Genomic DNA, 19,375 nt, shown 5'->3' on the forward strand with positions numbered 1-19,375 from the left:
CTTAAATTGATTTTAAAATCCTATGCTAATTAAAGTGCTTACAGGCAAAGAAATCAAGTTAGAAAATTAGAAGGGATTGCTGAATTGATTAGATCATTTTTGATGGTACAAATATTGATCATTCCTTTCAAATCTCCCATTATTCATGAAAAAGAGTTGCTACTTGGTTCAAGTTTTTGTTTGACTTTAAGTGAACTAAGTGTCCACAAACTAAAAAAGCTATTATAAATCATTGTCTTTTATGTTAAAAATATATGTAGCTACTAGTTCACACTGGTTGAGAGTAAGAGTGACTATAGTAGAGTTATATCTTAGATCCTTTACTTTTAAAATACTAATATAGAACCTTTAGCTAAACCTTTGTTTCAAAATTTTGAAGAATATTACAGAAATTAATAAACGGAACTTAGTCAAGAATTTAATTTTGGAATGTGGAATGTAGGTTGTGTTCTATGTCAACAGATTTTCAGATTAAAAAAAAGTGTACCTGGATTAAAATAAGTGGTGCATAAATTCTTAGAGTAAGGAAATCAGTTGAATTTGATTCATTTACCAGTTATTAGAATTATTAAATTAGAGAATATTATAGATAAGGAATCCACGCTCTAAACATTTTTTGAAATCTCAGTATTATAATTACAAAAATGTAATTATATAAACACTTATTGTGTGTTTAAAACCATGTTGGGACTACTCCAACTTTACAGAGGAAAAAATCATTTTATCTTCACCCTATGTGTTTACTTTCCTTTATTTGGATAATAAAAGGAGTCTTCAATGTAATGACCACATATTTGGGCTTATTTTTTGAATTCTATATTTGTGGGTTCTAACTGCAGTTTTCTACCATGAGGTGATGTTTCTTAGGTTGGTAACTAACAAAAAAATATCACCTCCATACCCATTTTATGATTTTTTTCCCCAATGCATTTTAGACCATCTTGGGGGGGGGGGGGACACCTCAATTGTTAATGATCATTTAATTCAAGTCCTCCTTAAAATTCTAATAAAGCTAAAATTACTTAAGTATTTTCAAACAAATAGATTAGCTTTTGTCAATTTGATATAACTAGCTGTTTCATGTAACCTATATATTTCATATAATGCCACAGAATTGAAAAAATGTTTTTAATTCATTATTTAAGGCCATGTGATTTCTTTCATAAATCTTTCTGCAACTATCACTATTACATGTTAGTTTCATTTAAAGAGTAAGTTCCATCTTTCTGTAGTAAGTACATGTTCTTATGTCTTTAATGGAGTTTTGAAGATTATTCTATAATTCTTGAAATTCTAAGTCTCTTTATATTTCCTAATAAAGCTCTTTTGAAATTTTTAGATATGGCTTTCTTCTGTTTTTTCCTTCTACGTCCTATCTTTGGTCAATAATTTTGCTCTCCTAAAAGAACACTTTTTCTTCTGATTTAGTACCATTATTATCCTAGAGAAATTTTGATCAAAACACACACACACACACACACACACACACACACACCACACACACACTTGGTCTCCAGCTCAGAAACAGAGTATAGAAGCTACAAAAACCTTTTCCCAACAAATCCCTGAAGTTGTAAGGTTCAGAATGAATAAAAATGAAGATATACTCTCCAGTTCAGTAATTAAAGCTTAGTTTTCCTGGGGGAAGCAATTTATTGATGGATATTATAGTTTGTATGTCTTCTGATCCTGACAAATTCTCCTATTTAATTGTCACTTTTAAGCTCATTTTCTTAATGTATTAGATTTTTATCTCTTTTGCTATATTTTTAAAGTCATAGTATATTTAAGATATATATTATACCTAGACATTACTCAAAATAAATCTAATTGAAATTGTGAACATACATCATTCTAGGCATTGTGTTCAATTTCTAAAGGAAGACAATAGACACATTAGATTATAGATATATTATCTGTTGAATTTTTCCCCTTTCAAGTTTTCTGATTGATTTCAACAGAAAATCTCAGTTATCAAATTGCTACACTGTCATAACCTGCATGGTTTTATAGATAATGAGAGTTCATCTTACTTTCTACTTAATTCCTAGAAAATTATATTCTAGTGTCATTTTATCAACTTAAATTGCTAAATGGAGAATCATTTTCTGTTCATTTGAGTATCCTACTCTCCAGAAAATGAGCTACCCATTATACTCCATTTAGGATATGACTTTATCATCGTCCACTTTGTCAAAAATCGCTACCTTTGTTATATGCATGGTGTGTGATCACAAAATACGGTGAACACGGTTGCCGAGTGCCATCCAACAGAAAGTCAGGGGTCTTCAGTACCGGAAGCAGCATGTGAAACCTTACTGACAGTGTGTGACAAGTTTCAATCTGGTGCAGTCAGTCGGCTGTGAGCTATGGTTAAGAGAAGGTGTGTTTTAAAGGGTGCTGTAAATCACGGGTCATGAACAACGCATTGGCATGAAATGTGCAAATGGTTTCATCCTCCATCATGACAATGCTCCATGTCAAACATCACTTTGGGTCTGACAATTTCTGCCACTTAAAAACATTACGGTGTGTCCTCATCCACCTTATTCACTGTATCTGGCACCGTGTGACTTCTGGCTCTTTCCCAAAGTCAAAATGACCATGAAAAGTAAATGTTTTGAATCGATTCAGGACATCAAGGCAGCCACGACAGTGCAATTAAAGACACTCATGAAAGAGGACTTCCAGAACTGCTTCAGAAAGTGGCAAGAATGATGTGATAAGTTCAAGGTGAGGGGGAGTATTTTGAAGGGGATTAATGGCAATGTGTCTTTCACTGTAATAATTTTTTTATTTAAACATTCACCATATTTCTGATCACACCTCATCAAAAGTAAACTATGTATTTTAAAATATTTTAATTATCTGAATTATAATACATGTTGCATCGTAATTTTATTATATTTTGAAAAACACAAGGGTGTTCGTAATTCTTTAATTTGTGTGTGATAGTACATATATATAAATTTTGACATAATTTTCTGAACACATAGGGAATTTATATTCATTTATCTTTTATTGATTTTTCTGTCACAGTCTGCTGTGTGTGATATATAGCTTAGAGAAATTACTTTTGTTTTTTGGAATCTCTTTAATTCTCGGTTTACTTTCATTGCCTCTGAAGGATTTTTGTGAAAATAAATTCTACTTTCCCCTAAATAATTAAAACTTTTCTAGAGCTTTCACTGTCTAGACCATTAACTATATACCAGGTGCCCATTCTAATGATGATTTAATTTTCATAACATATTGCTCTCTAGAAAAACTGATCATAATAGTAAAACTGAATTCTAGTTAGATGATCATACTACAATTAGTAAGAATCTGGCACACATTCAATATAGTGACTAACTCTCAATATAGTGACATATTCTCTCTCTCTTCTCTCTCTCTGTCTCTCCATCTCTTTCTTTCTCAATAACAGCAGACAAAACCTGAAACACACTTAATCAAATTCTATACCTTCTTAAGCACTCAAAAATATTTTAAACAGTTGCTATTTTGTGGTTGGTATGAGATTTTTTAATTTGTCTTTCTTATTTGTTCACTTTTGTTGCTAGTATGATAAATCCTTCCACTCACCGTCTCTCTCCTACTTCTCACCAAACAAAACACAATGCCTAAAAGAAATGATATTCAAATGAGATCAATTTACCACTGAATTTATGGCTAGAAAAATAAATGAATCCCTCTCCTCCACTCCCAAATAGTGTTCTGATAAGTGCTGCAGTGGAGAAAGTAGTGTGAGTCTGGGAGTATTTTTATGCTTTTTTGCCTTTCTCTCCCTCTTGACAAAATGACCAGTTTTGCTGGGCAAATCTTGATCTGACTTATTACTCAATAGCAGGCTTAAAAAAATAGAACAGAAAAACTGACCTTTGAAACTGTCAATTTCATGTCCCTAATATTATAATATGAAATTATAGAACACATTGTTAAAAGAAGTCATCATCATAAAAGGCACCTATGAAAACCCCACAGGTTACAGCATACTTAGTCATGAAAGCCTGGATGCTTTCTTTCTAAGCTGAGGAACAAAACAAGAATATTCATTCTTACCACTTCTATTCAACATCGTATCAGGAATTATATCTCGGGTAATTAGGCAAGAAAACAAAATACCATATGTGCACATTAAAAAGGAAGAAGTAAAATTACCTCTATTCACAGAAGACATGATTTTCTGTATAAAAAAATACTATCAAATCCATTAAAAACTATTAGCACTAATAAGCAAGCTCAGCAAGATTGTAAGATGCAAGATTAATACAAAATAAGCTATAGTATTTCTATACACTCGCAATGATGAATATAAAAATAAAATTACAATTCCACGTAAAATAGTATAAACAAAATAAATTATATAGGAAATAAATTAACAAAAGTAGTTTAAAACTTATAATCTGAAAACTGTAAAACATTGAAAGAAAATCTAAATAGATTTTCTAAATCTAGAAAATCGTCTCATACTCATGGATTAGAAGACTTAATATTGTCAAAATGGCATTATGCTGCAAATTAATCTACACATTCAGTATAATCCCTATCAGAGTCTCAATTTGGTTCTTTGTGGAAATTGAGAGCTGATCCTAAAATTTACCTGGAACTAAATGGGACATTATCAAGAAAGTGAAAAGAAGAATGAAAGAAAATATTTGCAAATTATAGTCTTACAAGGGACTTGTACCTAAAATATATAAAGAATCCTTACAACTCAATAATCAAAATACAAATGAACCAGTTTTTTAAATGAGCAAAGGACCCAATTAGATACAAATGGCAAGATGTTCCACATCATTAATCACCAGGGTAATAAAAATCAAAACACACCACTTCACACCCACTTTGTATGTGTGTATAGAATGGCTTTATATGATGGCTACAACTATAAAACTATTATTACATAGTTATAAAAACGAAATAACAACAAGTGTCGGATGGCTGGGATGTGGAAAAATTGGAGCCCTCCTATCTGCTGGCGGAAATGTAAAACGATGCCGCCATCTTGGAAAAGAGTCTGGCAGCTCCTCGGATGGTCAAACATAGAATTACTGCATGAGATGGCAATCCCACTCCTAGGTATATTTCCAAGAAAAATGAGAACTTAAATTCATTCAAAAACTTGTATGGCGTTTATATGATTTTGTTCGTAGCAGAATTGCTCATAATAGTCAAAAGGAGAAAACAGCCCAATGTCTATGTCAAGTGATGAATGGATAAACAAAGGATGACGTACAATATCATTTGGCCACAACAAGGAATGGGTTACTGATACATGCTACTCCATAGAAGAACCTTGAAAACCACATGCTTCATGAAAGTAGCTACCATGTTTCCCCAAAAAAACACCTACCCCGAAAATAAGCCCCAGTTAAGATCATCAGCCAGACGGACGCATTTAATAGGTTATGATGATGTTCCAGAAGAAGATGAAATGACTGTATTTGAATAAATGTCGATTGTTGTACATGAAAAAGTAAGATACCCCCTGAAAGTACATGCTGATGCATCTTTTGGAGCAAAAATTAACATAAGACCTGGTCTTATTTTCGGGGAAACACGGTAGTCACAGAAGATCACATAAGATACATTCCATTTTTATGAAAAGTCCAGAATAGTAAATCGACAGAAATAAAAAATGGTTGCTTAGGGCTAGGAGGCCTAGTAAAATCTAAGAAAGTGACAGAGTACAGGGATTCTTTATGAAGTGACAAAAATGTTCTAATTATCACCTGAGTGATGGTTGCACAACTCTGTGAATATACTAAAATAACATTCATTTATACATTTTGGGTAAATTGTATGGTTTGTGAACGGTATCTCAATAAAGCTGTTATTTTAAAAAAGAAGTCATTATCCAGATTGGGTTGCACATAGATGCATTGAGCAACTTAAAGCATTGCATTTCATTGCTCTGTGATTCAGCAATGCACATTTTGAACAGAATTCCAAATTCTTTGGAAACACCTCATTATTAAGATCACGTAATTTCCCCCATTATTATTATTTAATAGAAAACACCTATTTTTAAAGCTCTGCAAGTACACATATTCCTCTAAGCATAATTTGCAAAAGCTACCAGTATTTTTGATGTCTTTCAAAAGCTTTAAATAAACGTGTAATATGCCATTCCTTAATTCTTGCTCAAATAACAAAAAATAAACAAACAACAACAAAAAAATCACAAGAATATTTTGTATTCATGCTTATGGCTTTCAACAGGGGTGTCCTCAAAAGAGAACAGTGCTTAATGTGCGACCCTATTTGCAGAGGAGAAATCCCAGTAAGACAGCAGACAAAGCTCGGAGAAGCAGCCAGGGTCTAGCAGAAGCCACAGCCTCTGACATCCTAGCCTTGAAGTGATGGTTGTAGAAAGCTGAGCTCTCTGATTCTAGCAAGAGTTGTACCTCAGGAGTGCAACAGGGCTGGGTCTGCAGGTTGAGGGAATGCACAGAGCCACCTTAAAAGCAAAGCTTAGCAGGTAGTCAGTGTGGTTTAAAAGCCACTCTCTCTCTCTCTCTCTCTCTCTCTCCTCCCTGTCATTCTGAAACCTGTGAGCAACTCCTGTGGTTTTTCCAAAGCCAACTGCATTCCCAAGGGGAAAGCAGCCTGGGTTATTCTCCTATAGTGTGAGGTCAGGCTCCCCTGGGAGCAGAGCAGAGTGCTGCACAGAAGACAGAAACGGATTTCATTGGAACAAAGAAGAAGCAACAAAAGCATTCTCTATATCCATATCAATCAAGTTAGAAAGCTGAAGGCTATGGGATGCAGCTTGGGATGGAGGAGGGGCTTAATAATAGTACTGTCTGGGTCTAAAAATGCAGACCATTTATGCATTTCATGTAGCATCCCACCAAATACACACAGGTTATGTGTGATTAATTAATAGTTCTGTCTTTGTTGTTTTGCTTTGTCTTTTTTTCTTTTTTAGAAACAGAAAAAATAATTTTTCAAAAAGAAAACGAGATGCCGACTTAGGAGTTCATCTGAGAGGCAGGCATTGATGTCCTGCTTTACTCTGGTTTGAAAAGGTGTAGAGATTAGAGAAGCTCTGGGCCTTAACGTGGGGAGGGACCAAGGAGTTCACCCCATCACTCCAGCTAGTGCTGTAATCATGGCTCCCCACTCACCACCACCTGCTGCTCGTGCCCCAGGGCTATCAATTCATTGAGAGACTTCAATTTTTAAAAATTCTTATCCTGGGTCATGATATGCGTATTTAGATCCTAGAAATATCTTCAGGGGAAAGAGAACAAATCTAACTTTCCTTGAGTGTAACAAAAGGACTTCTTCAGCTCATAAATAGCACCACTATTCTTAATGTCTTAATTAAAAATGCATGCTAGAATTTATACTCTCTGTTTTTCTGGCCTGGCATTCTAAACTGTCACTGTCAACAACTGAAAAAGGTGTATGTAATTTAATGGAAATATTAATCATTTATTATTATGGATGTATACTTTCAGTTAGCAAATAAATGTATTTTGATTTTTAAAATGCTCTGTGGCTTTATCTAGCCCTCCCACCAAGGCAAGGCTTCAGAGCCTCGGACCCATGAATTTACCTAGAGTCTGATTATTCTGCTGTCTCTGTGAAATTCTTGGTACTTTTATCTCCAAGAATGCGTTTTGTAATTGAAGTGAACAGCCATTAATGCAGAAGACACTTTTAAAGTTATATTTTACCTTACATTATTGAAAATATAGCAATAGAAAGACTAATACAAAGTCAATCATTTTGAGTTAGAGAAAATTCAGGAAGTGACTTTTGGGTTCTTTTGTCACCAGCACACAGAAAATTTTAGAGGGAACATTAAAATATTATTGAATAAATTTATATTTTAAATTACATTTATACTTACACAAAACGGATTTGTATCAAGAGTTAAATATTTTGAAATAAATATATTCCACAAGAAGTATTAGCTCTTGAAATACCAAAATTTATATTTCAAAAGAATTTATATAAAATATCCTAAGAGCTTCAATAACAGTTGCATCAGCAGAAAGATCATATCAAAATTGAAAATCAAAAATTATTTGCAATCTAGCATTTTCAAAAGGGACTAGCACCAATTTTTAACTATAAAAATTAAAGATGAATTTGCTAAACATAAATTTCAATGACCTAGTAAATAGATGTTCAGAATACTAGGCAGAAAATGTTTTATCAATCAAGATATAACATTAATAAGGTATTATCTATTGTATTACATAAAAATTGTTCTTTTAATTTATAATTTTAAATGTTCTTCATGTGTCATTATAACCTCATTACATTTTATGTTATAAAATATTTTTAAAGGAAAAAGCTATATATTTTAATGCCTTTAAGCAATTTAATTTTGGATTTTTGAATGAAAAAACTCTTGACCTAAATTTTCATTTTGTACTGGTTTATAACAAGTTATGTAGCTAGCCTTGCCTTCCAAAGATATTAATTAGGAAAGCTAACACAAAATATATTCAATTATGAGGATTTTATTGATGTTGGTGACAATTAATTGTGGCACCAATCAGCCCATATATGATTTTCATTTCCAATTCTTAGCTTTAAATAACATGGCTTCTTCCAGAATTATAGTTTTATCAAAAGGAAGTGACCAAGATTCTTTCTGGAAATGGTAATAAAAATATTGAAATAATGGACCATGGAATCTAAGTTGGATAGAAATGCACGTGGGGATCAGAGTGGGCAAACAGGGAGATTTGATGACCAAATGATGCTTACTTAGCAGAGAAAACAGGCTGGATAGATTGGTAACTATAGTCATAAATTAAGATATTTCAAGATTTTAGAATGTAGTACTTTGGAATGAAGAAAAAGTTTTGAATGTGACTGTGGATTGAGTAGCTGAGATGGAATAGAAAACAAATATTTATGGGCAGTGGGTCAAAGAAACAAAATCCACATATTGAGTGTGCCTTCCAATTGTCTGATGAAAAATCTGACAAGATGAGCCAGCTACGATGTGGGTTCCCATGATAAGAATCTGTGACAGATTGAGAACTGAAGGTTGAAAGAACATTGAAAGGGTAACAGATTTCATTAGACCAGCCAATATAATGATCAAATGTCACATCCTGTGGCTTATACACACAAATCAACATGTGTGCAACAGTTTTCTCCAGTCTTCTAGTGTACCAATAAATGTACCTGACTAGCAATTAATCTAGCCCTTTAGATGATAAATTTAAATAAAATCTGAATTTACAAGAACAATTACCCAGTGTCCTTATGAGGCAGTATTTGACTTTCAGTTTACTTCATCCAATAATTTTTAGTGCTCTATTTTCTTCTGAGAAGAGTATTAACAGTAACTATTTCTGTTGTGCAAAATAAAATTAGTAACATTATTCTGTATGGATTACTTACAGTAAATGGGCATGAGAAATAGCTCTATGATTTAGATGTTATAAGTCAATATATAGTAATTTGAGAACACTAAAAATTATTATATAATTTTTCATCAAAGAAAAATCTAGTATTTGATAACTAGGAGATATTAAGTTTTTCAGATAATTCCTATTTGTCAAACACACACACAACACACAGACACAGACACACACACACACACACACACACACACACACAACACTCTTAAAAGATTGGCACAGCCAGGCACCAAAAGTATATAGGGATTTGGTGTTGATGGTTTGAGATTTCTTTTAGCACTAACAAGTGTCGGGCTATTTATAAAATTGTTCCATAGATCCTTTCTGATGGGTGGACTTTATCAACTCAATTAAACATTAGTCTTGGTTAAAAATAAATTAATATTATTCATGAATGTTGTTTTGTGGGAATATAAGTAGGAAATTTAGGTTTATGATTCTATCTCCAAAAGTAGCACAAATTCACATTGTACAGATAATTATATAAACTGTGGTCTGTAGAAATTCTTGTTTAAGTTTAATAGACTGGATTAAAGTCTAATTGTGTAAGCAACAACAACTGTATTACCAAATCAACTAAAAATGAAGCAGATTAATTTGCATTTGTAGTTTCAAATAATAAAAAAGAATGTCATTTTTGGCATGCAGACCGCATCCCCAATCAACATCACCACCACTGCCTCTGAGTTAACAGGTTTATAGGGGCATGAATTTCAGAATTTGAGAGAATGAAGCAATTATATTTTCATAATGTAATTTAGGTAACTGGACAATCAGGCCTCACATATGTGGCAGTGTAAACATTAGCGATATCTTAATAAGAGTAAAATTGAAATAACATTCATGGTGTCCTGTGCAGTCCTGATCTACACCCATATGGCTTAATTTAAAATAACAGAAACTCAAAGGCATTGTAAGTCAGGAGTTGCTGTCTTCAACAAAAAAGTCAAATGAATTGAGAGTAAGCTAAATAGAGAAGGAAATAATACAAATTAAGTTGAAAGATAAAATTCAAATCTCTGACTACGAAAATAAATATCATGCATTACATGCAATGAAAATAATAATGTTATTAATATATATATATCTATATTAGCTCATACATTAACATATATTATAATACTGTGATATAGGCAATGGTCACCATTTCACAGAAGAGAAAATGGTTGAAGTAACTTATCCCAGCTCTGGTAGCTCAGTGACAGTCATGAACTGAAACCAGAAAACAGCATCAACAACAATAAAGCAATATGGATTTGGCCACCACGTGGACCAACCTGTCCCTGTAAACGAACCATCTGCAATGCCTTATATGACAACCAACATTATAGTTATTAAACAAAAACACACACAGTTTACTTAATCTTTGAAATTAAGGTTCTTTTTAAATCAGGAAGACATAATCATTCTCCCCATCTTTCTTATATGATTCAAAAATCCACATCTCAATGACTGAAAATATGTTGAAAATTTTTGCAATATTAAGAAGTAGTGTGTTTGTTTGAGATAATTTTCTATTGTGTTAATACATCATTGAAACATCCCCACAGCCTTTGAAATTTTCAGAGTATCCTAAGAATGAAATTCATTTGAAATAAAACTCATATTGAAGCTTTGCTTTATATATTGACTAAGACACAGGTGTCTGTGTGGACTTTTAAGAAATTTCAACAATCAACTTTAAATTCATAATTAAACAAAGACATTCACATATAGAGTAGAAAGCAAAAGTTTAAATATAAACGATGTACTTGAATATCATGAAAGTATCAACTACCTTTTAAATATTTTTATATAAATCTTCAATTACAAGAAACATATTACTAGTTGGCATTATTAAAAGTGTTATTGTGCCCTTTACATTCATCTGTAATATAATAGACACATGAATAATTGAAATATTATCTACTGTCTAGAGAAATGTTAAGGCATTATAGTTTCTCAAGATGAAATCAAAATAGGTTTGTGGGGAAAATATCATTAATATTTAAGAAGTCGTTCGTCTATATTATGACAAAACAAAGCCCAAAAAAATGAAGTTAGCTTGTGTGTAGTTTTCATTTCCAGTCTAACGGGTGACCCTGTAGATTTCACATCAACTACTTACTTTCTTAATACTTGTAGCTGGAATAACGTGACAAAAACACAAGGTTTATAAGATCCTTAGTTTTAAATAATTTAAAACTCGTTTGGAAACATCTTTGTATGACATACCCTGGCCGTTCCTTTCTTTGCTTCACCTACTACATTCATTGTCAGTGTAGAATTTGGTAGTCATTGAATCACTGAAAGGACTAATTGAGTTTTCTCCAAAAGAATTTACATTATTCAAGTTCAATATTTGACACTAAATATTGGTTTGTCTAAGCTAATTAGAATAATAGCCATGTCATATTACAGAGTTTTAACTTCATTATTTGTCAAGTAAGCAAGTTAGATTTATTAACATATGTAGCTCTAAAATACTATCAATCCAAAGTTTTGTCTCATGTCCTAAGATCATTCATGATCATGTACCTTTTTTCCTTAGGGTCTAAAAACCTTGGTCTTTTCCCCTTTGTGCTTCAACTTAAATCAACATAGATTTTCATTAACTTCCATGATAAACACCTTCAGTGAATTTTATTATTGCTTTTCTGACTTGAAAATATATTTCACACATTCCATTTTATTTATTTTATACTAATAAATTTCCCTAATTGCTGCTTTTATCAGTTTCTTTATAAAGTCACTTATTTATATGTAATTCGTTGACATGGACTTTTTAAAAACCTCTGTATAGTGTAAGCCCTAACTAATGCAAGTTCCTTACTTAACCATTGATTGCCCAGGTATCCTTTCAAAGAGGCAGGCATCTCAGACAAAACAAAACAAAACAAAACAAAAGACAAACGAGCAGGGCTGTCTCTTCTCTGCACTCTACCCTGGGGCTTTTTGGTTTTAGAGATATTGGCTGATTTCGATAAACTTTGTTGTTGTTGTTTTTAAAAAATCCTCTTTCTCTTTCTGCTTTAAATTTCCACACTTGTATTTCAAATTCACCAATAAAAAGTGAGTCAGGGAAACACCGACCCTCAATCCCAATAAAATAGAAGTCCTCACTTCTCCCCAACACAACCTCAAAGTGTGGCCCAGGTGTGCCATGTAATTTCCAGGACCTTTAATTAATAAATCCTGTCTCTTTCAAAGTTTCCTGATGTTTATTGCTGAGGGCATCTTGCAGTCATAGCAAGAACCACGAGGGTTGGTCCAGCGACAACACTGGTTATCAATAGGTTGAAACAGGCAAACAACCACTGGTAAAACATTTAATGAGGTATTTGAATTTGTCTGGGTCTTTTGGTTGCCACACACAGAAATTCAACATGAACTCAGTATAAAGGAAATTTGTACAAGTAATAATAGGTTAGTTTAAAGAATGAAAGAAAATACATCTAGAAACTGTGAGAAGGCATACCTTAGGCATTTAAGTGATGGATTGAATACTGGAGTACTTTTGGGAATCTTTCTTTAGTCTGCATTCATTCTGTGCATGCCAGCTACCCAGCACAGATATGCCTTTTACACAAATATGATTCAGATAAAAGCCCCTGCCTGGAATAATGCCAACAGTGTACATGATTTATATGTGTTGTTGTTTACATGCTACAGGTAAACAAGCCAAGCTAAATCAAGCACGAGACAAATGACAAAAAAATGACACATGTAAATGACACATTTAACCATGTCCAGATCCAGAAACTCAAATGACAAATGATGACACTACATTGTGTCTTTAGTACTGGAGACAATCTTGTATTTCATTTTGATTAAGTTCAACCTAATATATTAGAGATGAGCATGGAATACATCCAAGACACAAAGCTCAAAATAAATAATTACCTTTTCTGGTAGATTACAGTGCTAGCATTGTGTCAGAGGTCACATCTTTACTTCTCAGTTAACAATGTTCCATATGGATCAAGCTGCATAACGATGCGATGAGTTTAGTTATAAATAAGTACTGTCATTAACTCAGAACAAAATTATATTGAAAATATGATCTGGGTTGTGAGTTAAGGGGGATTGTTTTGAGAGGTTACATATGAATAAAATTAAATGGGAAATGTAATACAGGAAAGGGTGAAATGATGGATAAAAATGAGAAGTATTTATGTTTCTTGAATATGATATGATTGTTTACAGCTTCCTTCCCCTTCTAATATGTTGAAATTATGACTATGTCTCTGTGGAAATCAAAATATTTTGAATGTCAAATTTGAAAGAGTTGGAATAATCCATTATTAACCTTTGCAGTGCCTACTCCCCTGATTTATGAAGCACCTGTCAGTAGAGAGGAAGGAGTAAAGAGAATACAAAACTGAGTGTTAGGGACTTTTCACTTAGACCCTCTTCCACTAACTAGCATTATAATTAGAGGCAAATAACTCCTGAATCCATTACCTAAGGTCAAGTGAGAATTTAGGCAATAATAACTCATGGAATGAGTTACAGGAAAACATATAATGAGTTAAGGGAAACATACACATATAAATAAAATTGTGATCTAGACTATCAAGGATACAAATAGGATGCTAACCTAAAAACGAAAAAGGGCAGATACTTTATAAAGCACTTGTTAAGGACACATAAGAAGAAACTGCACTACAAAGAAAAGAAGAGGTCTTGAATTACAAGGACTTAACCATGTTCGGAAACCATGAAGAGGCCACTGTGTCTATAACGTTTAGCCTGAGGTAAGAAGATAAAGAAGGATGTGTTCATGTTCTGATCCATATAGTGTCTATATTGGAGTGGGGGACGAAACCATTGCATAGATTTGAGGTTTTTCTGGGAGGTATATATGAAACTGTAGGGAGAGAACTGAATCAGCACAGGACCACGTCCAAAAAGTACGTGTAATTAGAGGACAAATGCAGAAGCACAGAAGATTGAGGAGAGGCTTGTGAGGCAGAAGGGAAGTGAGGTCTCAAGGCAGCCAAGAAACATGTGTGTCAAAGGAGAGCACATGTTCACCTCTGTCAAATGCTGCCAATGAGGGACTGAGAAAAATGAGCAGGAAAATGTCCATCAGAAACCTTGTCAAGGCCAATTTCCATTGAGTGATTGGGACATGAGGTCAATTGCAATGAGACAAATAGGGAAAAGGGGTGATGAAATGCAGAGAAAATTATCATGCAATTACTTTTGAAGTCAGTCTGTGTGAAAAAGAGTGGAAAAAATGAGTCACAGAAATAATTGAAAAAGCTGAGTGTCATTACAGCTTAAAATAATTTTGTGGAAAAAAATTGTGTCACCTCTGATTTCCAGCATTCTGAGGCACTCGGTATGAAGCTTTCAATTTCCTTTTTCAGGTCCATGGGGGAATCTCTTGAATTGACTACTTATATCATATTGTTTAATGAGTTTATAAATTTGTCCCCAAAGAGTGACTTTATTTAGCATAGGGAAAGAAATGTTGATCTTGTGTGTCATGAAAACTAATGTGTAATTATAAAAACAATTTGAAATATCTATGAATAGCCTTCATCTGATAAGTAGGGTCATCCTACATACAGCTCTGGAGAAGTTAAGGCTTTTCTTCAGTAGTTTACTCACTATCCTCTTCCCTTCCAAAACTTTTTGTTTTATCAAGTTGCTTCTCACTTCCCACCAGACCTTCCCTTTTCCTAAATCATTAATGTAATAACTTGCAAAAGTGGTGCTTTCCTTAGGAAATCAAAACCCTTGCAGTGTTAGAACATCCCTCCCCACAGAAGAGCTTGACAGAGGTGCAGGTATTCACTGGGGAAACGATGAAGGAAGGAGAAGTGAGAGAGACAGGGAACAGAGATGCAGAAGGTGGGAAAGCCATTTAAGGGGGTGCCAGTCCAGATCACAGCTGTAGGCGACGGTACTTGATTCTGTTGACAGCCCCTAAGCAGTGTGACATGCCTTCCAGAATTTCCCTCCTGAAATGTATGGAAGATGGAACATTTATCCATAGGGCTAAAGGATGACCTGGGTATCTCGGCTCCCTTACATTCTAGGGTCATACTTCCACGTATTGGAAAAGACCTTGGAAAAGGCTCTGGAGTAGAAAGTCCTATGACTCAGAGTCTAGGCATGAAGTGAGATGCCAGGACCACAGGCTGATCTTGCACAAAATTGTCCATGACAACAGTGGCTAAAGCCAGAGGTGTTCTGAGAAGACAGAACATCCATCATTGGTCTCACCTGCATCACTGACCCACTACACCAAAGAGCAATGGCATTAGTATGCACTCATCTAGAACAAAATAGTTATACAACAATGCGAACTAAATGTTTCTAACTCTACACTACCTTACGACTTTGCCCCTTCCTCCTGCCCCAATACGCGAGATGCATTCACTCTAGAAAAGGTCTGCAAATACAAAGTATATACTAGACTATATACATGGTAACTGGGGTTTCTTCTTGTTGTTTTGTGGGTGTTATTTTTCTTTTCTCCAGAGAAAGAAGAGGAAGTGAAAACAAATGAACCAAAGAGAAGTGAGTGGAGACTCTTCAATCCTTGAGAGAGAAATTAGAGCTTTTCATTGAGGGTGTAAATAGGGACAGCCTGTCACTCATAACATCCAGTTTTGTGAGCTGCTGGTTATTGTCTCAGAAGATCTGCCCAAATCCTAATCTCCAGGACATTTCTTTATGGAGTAACTTATTTTCTAATTGATCTGTATACATTAAATCTCTCAGAAAAAACCTGGGAGCAGTTTTGACCCCTAGTTTATGCCAATACGGAAAAGCTATTTGAATAAACTAATTGGCATCAAAAGGTAATAGTGACACTAGACTTCATATTTGTTACACTTTGTAAAGTAACCACCAGTGTTTTACCCTGGGATTCTCCAAACCCAGATCCTGCCGCATATGTTTATGTTGTCCTGTATATTAGGGAGGGTAACTTTAGGACGATAGGACAGGGAGAGAGGGCGTGAGACAAAAAAGGACAGAAAGTCAATGCAAGTGGCCACCACTGAGTATCAACACCACTGACTGCTCAATCTTGCAAGACCATTTTCTAAGTAGCTATGTAAATGATCATCAATAGAGCCTGTTGGGAGGGGGGGATAAGAAATCCCTTATTTCATCTCCTATTTATCAAAGTTTTGCCTTCTGGGACTTTAATCCACCCAGAATTCCTCATTATACATAAATTTCCATCAGTGCTGTGGCTTCTCCTGTGTCAGGGTGAACAGCACAGCTCCAGTGCAGGAGGTAGTGTGTGTGCCATGAGGACGAGGGGGCAAACTCTTGGCATCATGATGCTTGAATGTGTCCAGAGTCAACAGTGTTGCCCTGTGGGCAGCCAGCCATTCAAACGCAAAGCCTGGCTTCATGGCATGGAGTCAGCCCCTCCCTTCGTGCTTCCTGGCCCTCTTCTTCCTCTCCACCCCATTCTCAGCTGTGGTATGAATGATGAGGGGTGGAATCCACTTGTCCTGATCACAAAGGGGTTCTGAAGGTCATGCACCCCCATGTGCTCAAACCACACCTTATTTAGATGTCCATCGATGACCTGATTTCAAACTGCAGTCTCCATTTTATTCATCACATCCTGTGACCCTTCTTTCCTTTCTTTGTATACAGCGCTGACTATCTTCCACCATATTATATGTGTGCCTTTTTAAATTTATGTCTTCAAGGATGAGCTCTGTCAGGATGGAATTCTTACTTTCTTCTCTGCAGTATCCTTCGCATCTAGAGAAATGCCTGACACATTGTAGGCATTCGATATACATTTCACAAATTCAGAATGTTCGAATGAATATATGTTTGTAACTATTTATTTTCTTGTCTAAATAGAGAAGGTAGAATATCTAGATACATCTTTTGAATCAATGTATTAGAATTAAATTATTATTCATATTAAGCATCTTTAAAAAATTATAGCTCTTGCATTCCACTTTATATTAGTATTTCTCATAGTTTAGTTATAATTTTAATGAAATGGACATTTTTTCACCAGTATAGTTTTTAAGAGTGAATGTTCTACTTTCTGAAACCTTGGGATTGTCAAACTCATCTTCATTTTGTGTTGTACAGTAGATAACATGCTAACTGGTCATAGAATTGTTGAGTTATATTCATTTCTTTTTCATATATTGCAGAGATTTCTCTGCTGTCATCTAAAGTTGCTGAGAAATCTAAAATCATTTTTTTATTTTCCTTTTTAAAGTGATGTCCTGTTTCTTTTTTTTTGGATACTTGTAGGTTTCTTTTTTAAACTTGAAGATCGATGAGTTTACCAGAAAATGCCTGTCTTTTTTATCTTTGTCAATGTTCTGGTTGTCATTGATATACAATGGGTATTTTTAACTACCTATTCAGTGATTTGGCCATTATAAGAAGTGTTCTTATATTTATTCTTAATACTTTCTGTATCATTATTCCTATTTTCCACATCATTTTACCTAGTCTATGTTCAATTTTCAAAAACATCAATTATGTTTATTTTATATCTGCAGTGCCTGTACCTGGAAAAATAATCTTGAAAATATTTTTTATCTGTTCGCTTTCTCTCACTATGTAATATCCTCACATGTGTTTCTATTGTTGTTCCTGTTCTATCTAAATAATTCATTTTGCAAGACTTTCTTTTTTCTCTGGAAGTGATATATCCCTCGATATTATTGTGGTCTTCTTGCTTCATTTCCTTTATTCTACCAACTATGTCTTCAACTTATTTCCAAATGCCATTTTATTTCAGGCTGTTCATGTTTTGTTTAATATCTTTAATGCCTCAAAACTTTGTACTATAAAATGTTTTCTCTTTCATAGAGTAAATTTTTCAAAATATCTGATCAGCAACTTTTTCCATGACAGGAAAGTTTTCCCAACTGATTTGTTCCCATAATCGATATAATAAGGTTACTTATATATGAATCAGCTAATTCCATCTATATCCTCCACTTCCTTCCTTGTCTCAATCACTACTTGAAAATTCTTGACTAAATGTTTAAATTATTAGAAAGTACATATTTAATTTTCCGGTTTTCAGTTGACGGATAGTCACCAAGATATGCTGAAGCTGTTTGGAGAAAGTGAGGAGAAGCAAGACACAACACCCCTTTTCTTTTCCCAGGATTTAAATAAATTATAAAATAATGCAAATAACGCAGAAGAAGCTAACTATTTCACTATTTGTAAATTAAGTTATTCTGAAGCACACGAGTTAGTGTAGAAAACACTGCCTGGACCTCAAAATTAAGCAGAATCACACCCACAGTCCTAGAAATTCCAGAATTCAACACTCCCTCCCCCCCAGCGAGCCTCATGACAAAAGAGCTAAGCACCATGCCCTCTAAAGGAGGAACTTTCTCCCAAGAGGAGGAAGGACAAAGCAGCCAAGGGTGATGCTATTTCCCCCCACCTTCTTAGTTTTCTAGTCAGATTAAAAATTAAATTAGGGTAGAGTGAATAATGGGGCCAGAAAAAAGATCCATATTTATATGAATGCTCTTCATATGGAAAGAATCACGTGGATTTGGGAAGAAATGCTCCCTACAACAGCAGAGCAGCCCAAGTCCAGGAACATTTTCACACGATGCCCCCTCTGCACCTTATGTTCCATAAACCAGCATAATTGTCTGGGTTTTATTATACTATGTATCTAAGTATTTGTCACACCTCATTTTATTTGGATGATGATGTGGATACTTACATAGCTTACACAGTTATTGGTGCGTATTACAATGTCATGATGGCCGTAGGTAGGTAGGTAAAAAGGAAGGGAAGGAGGAAGGGAGGGAGGAAGGAAGGAAAGAAAAAAGGAATGCAGGTACTTTGGTAAAATTCCTTCAAGCGTCAGAAAAAAAGTCCCAATTGACATTTATTTGCCAAATCTAAAGTCATTTAGAGCACATTTGGAAATACCTAATTTTCAAATTTATATTTACCTATTAAGAATTCCTTGTTATATACCACCAGTATAGGGTAACACTTTCTGAGTATTA

General features: G+C 34.3%; 2 long non-coding RNA genes across 2 annotated transcripts in view; both read right to left on the reverse strand.

Moving 5' to 3' along the window:
* Positions 1-19,375, reverse strand: part of LOC141570731 (uncharacterized) — a 504,906-nt gene that overhangs the window by 388,973 nt on the left and 96,558 nt on the right. The window lies entirely within an intron of this gene.
* The window catches only part of LOC109435515 (uncharacterized), a 105,938-nt gene that overhangs the window by 69,789 nt on the left and 16,774 nt on the right, over positions 1-19,375 (reverse strand). The window lies entirely within an intron of this gene.

Source organism: Rhinolophus sinicus, linkage group LG03, assembly GCF_036562045.2.
Source record: "Rhinolophus sinicus isolate RSC01 linkage group LG03, ASM3656204v1, whole genome shotgun sequence".
Taxonomy (NCBI): domain Eukaryota; kingdom Metazoa; phylum Chordata; class Mammalia; order Chiroptera; family Rhinolophidae; genus Rhinolophus; species Rhinolophus sinicus.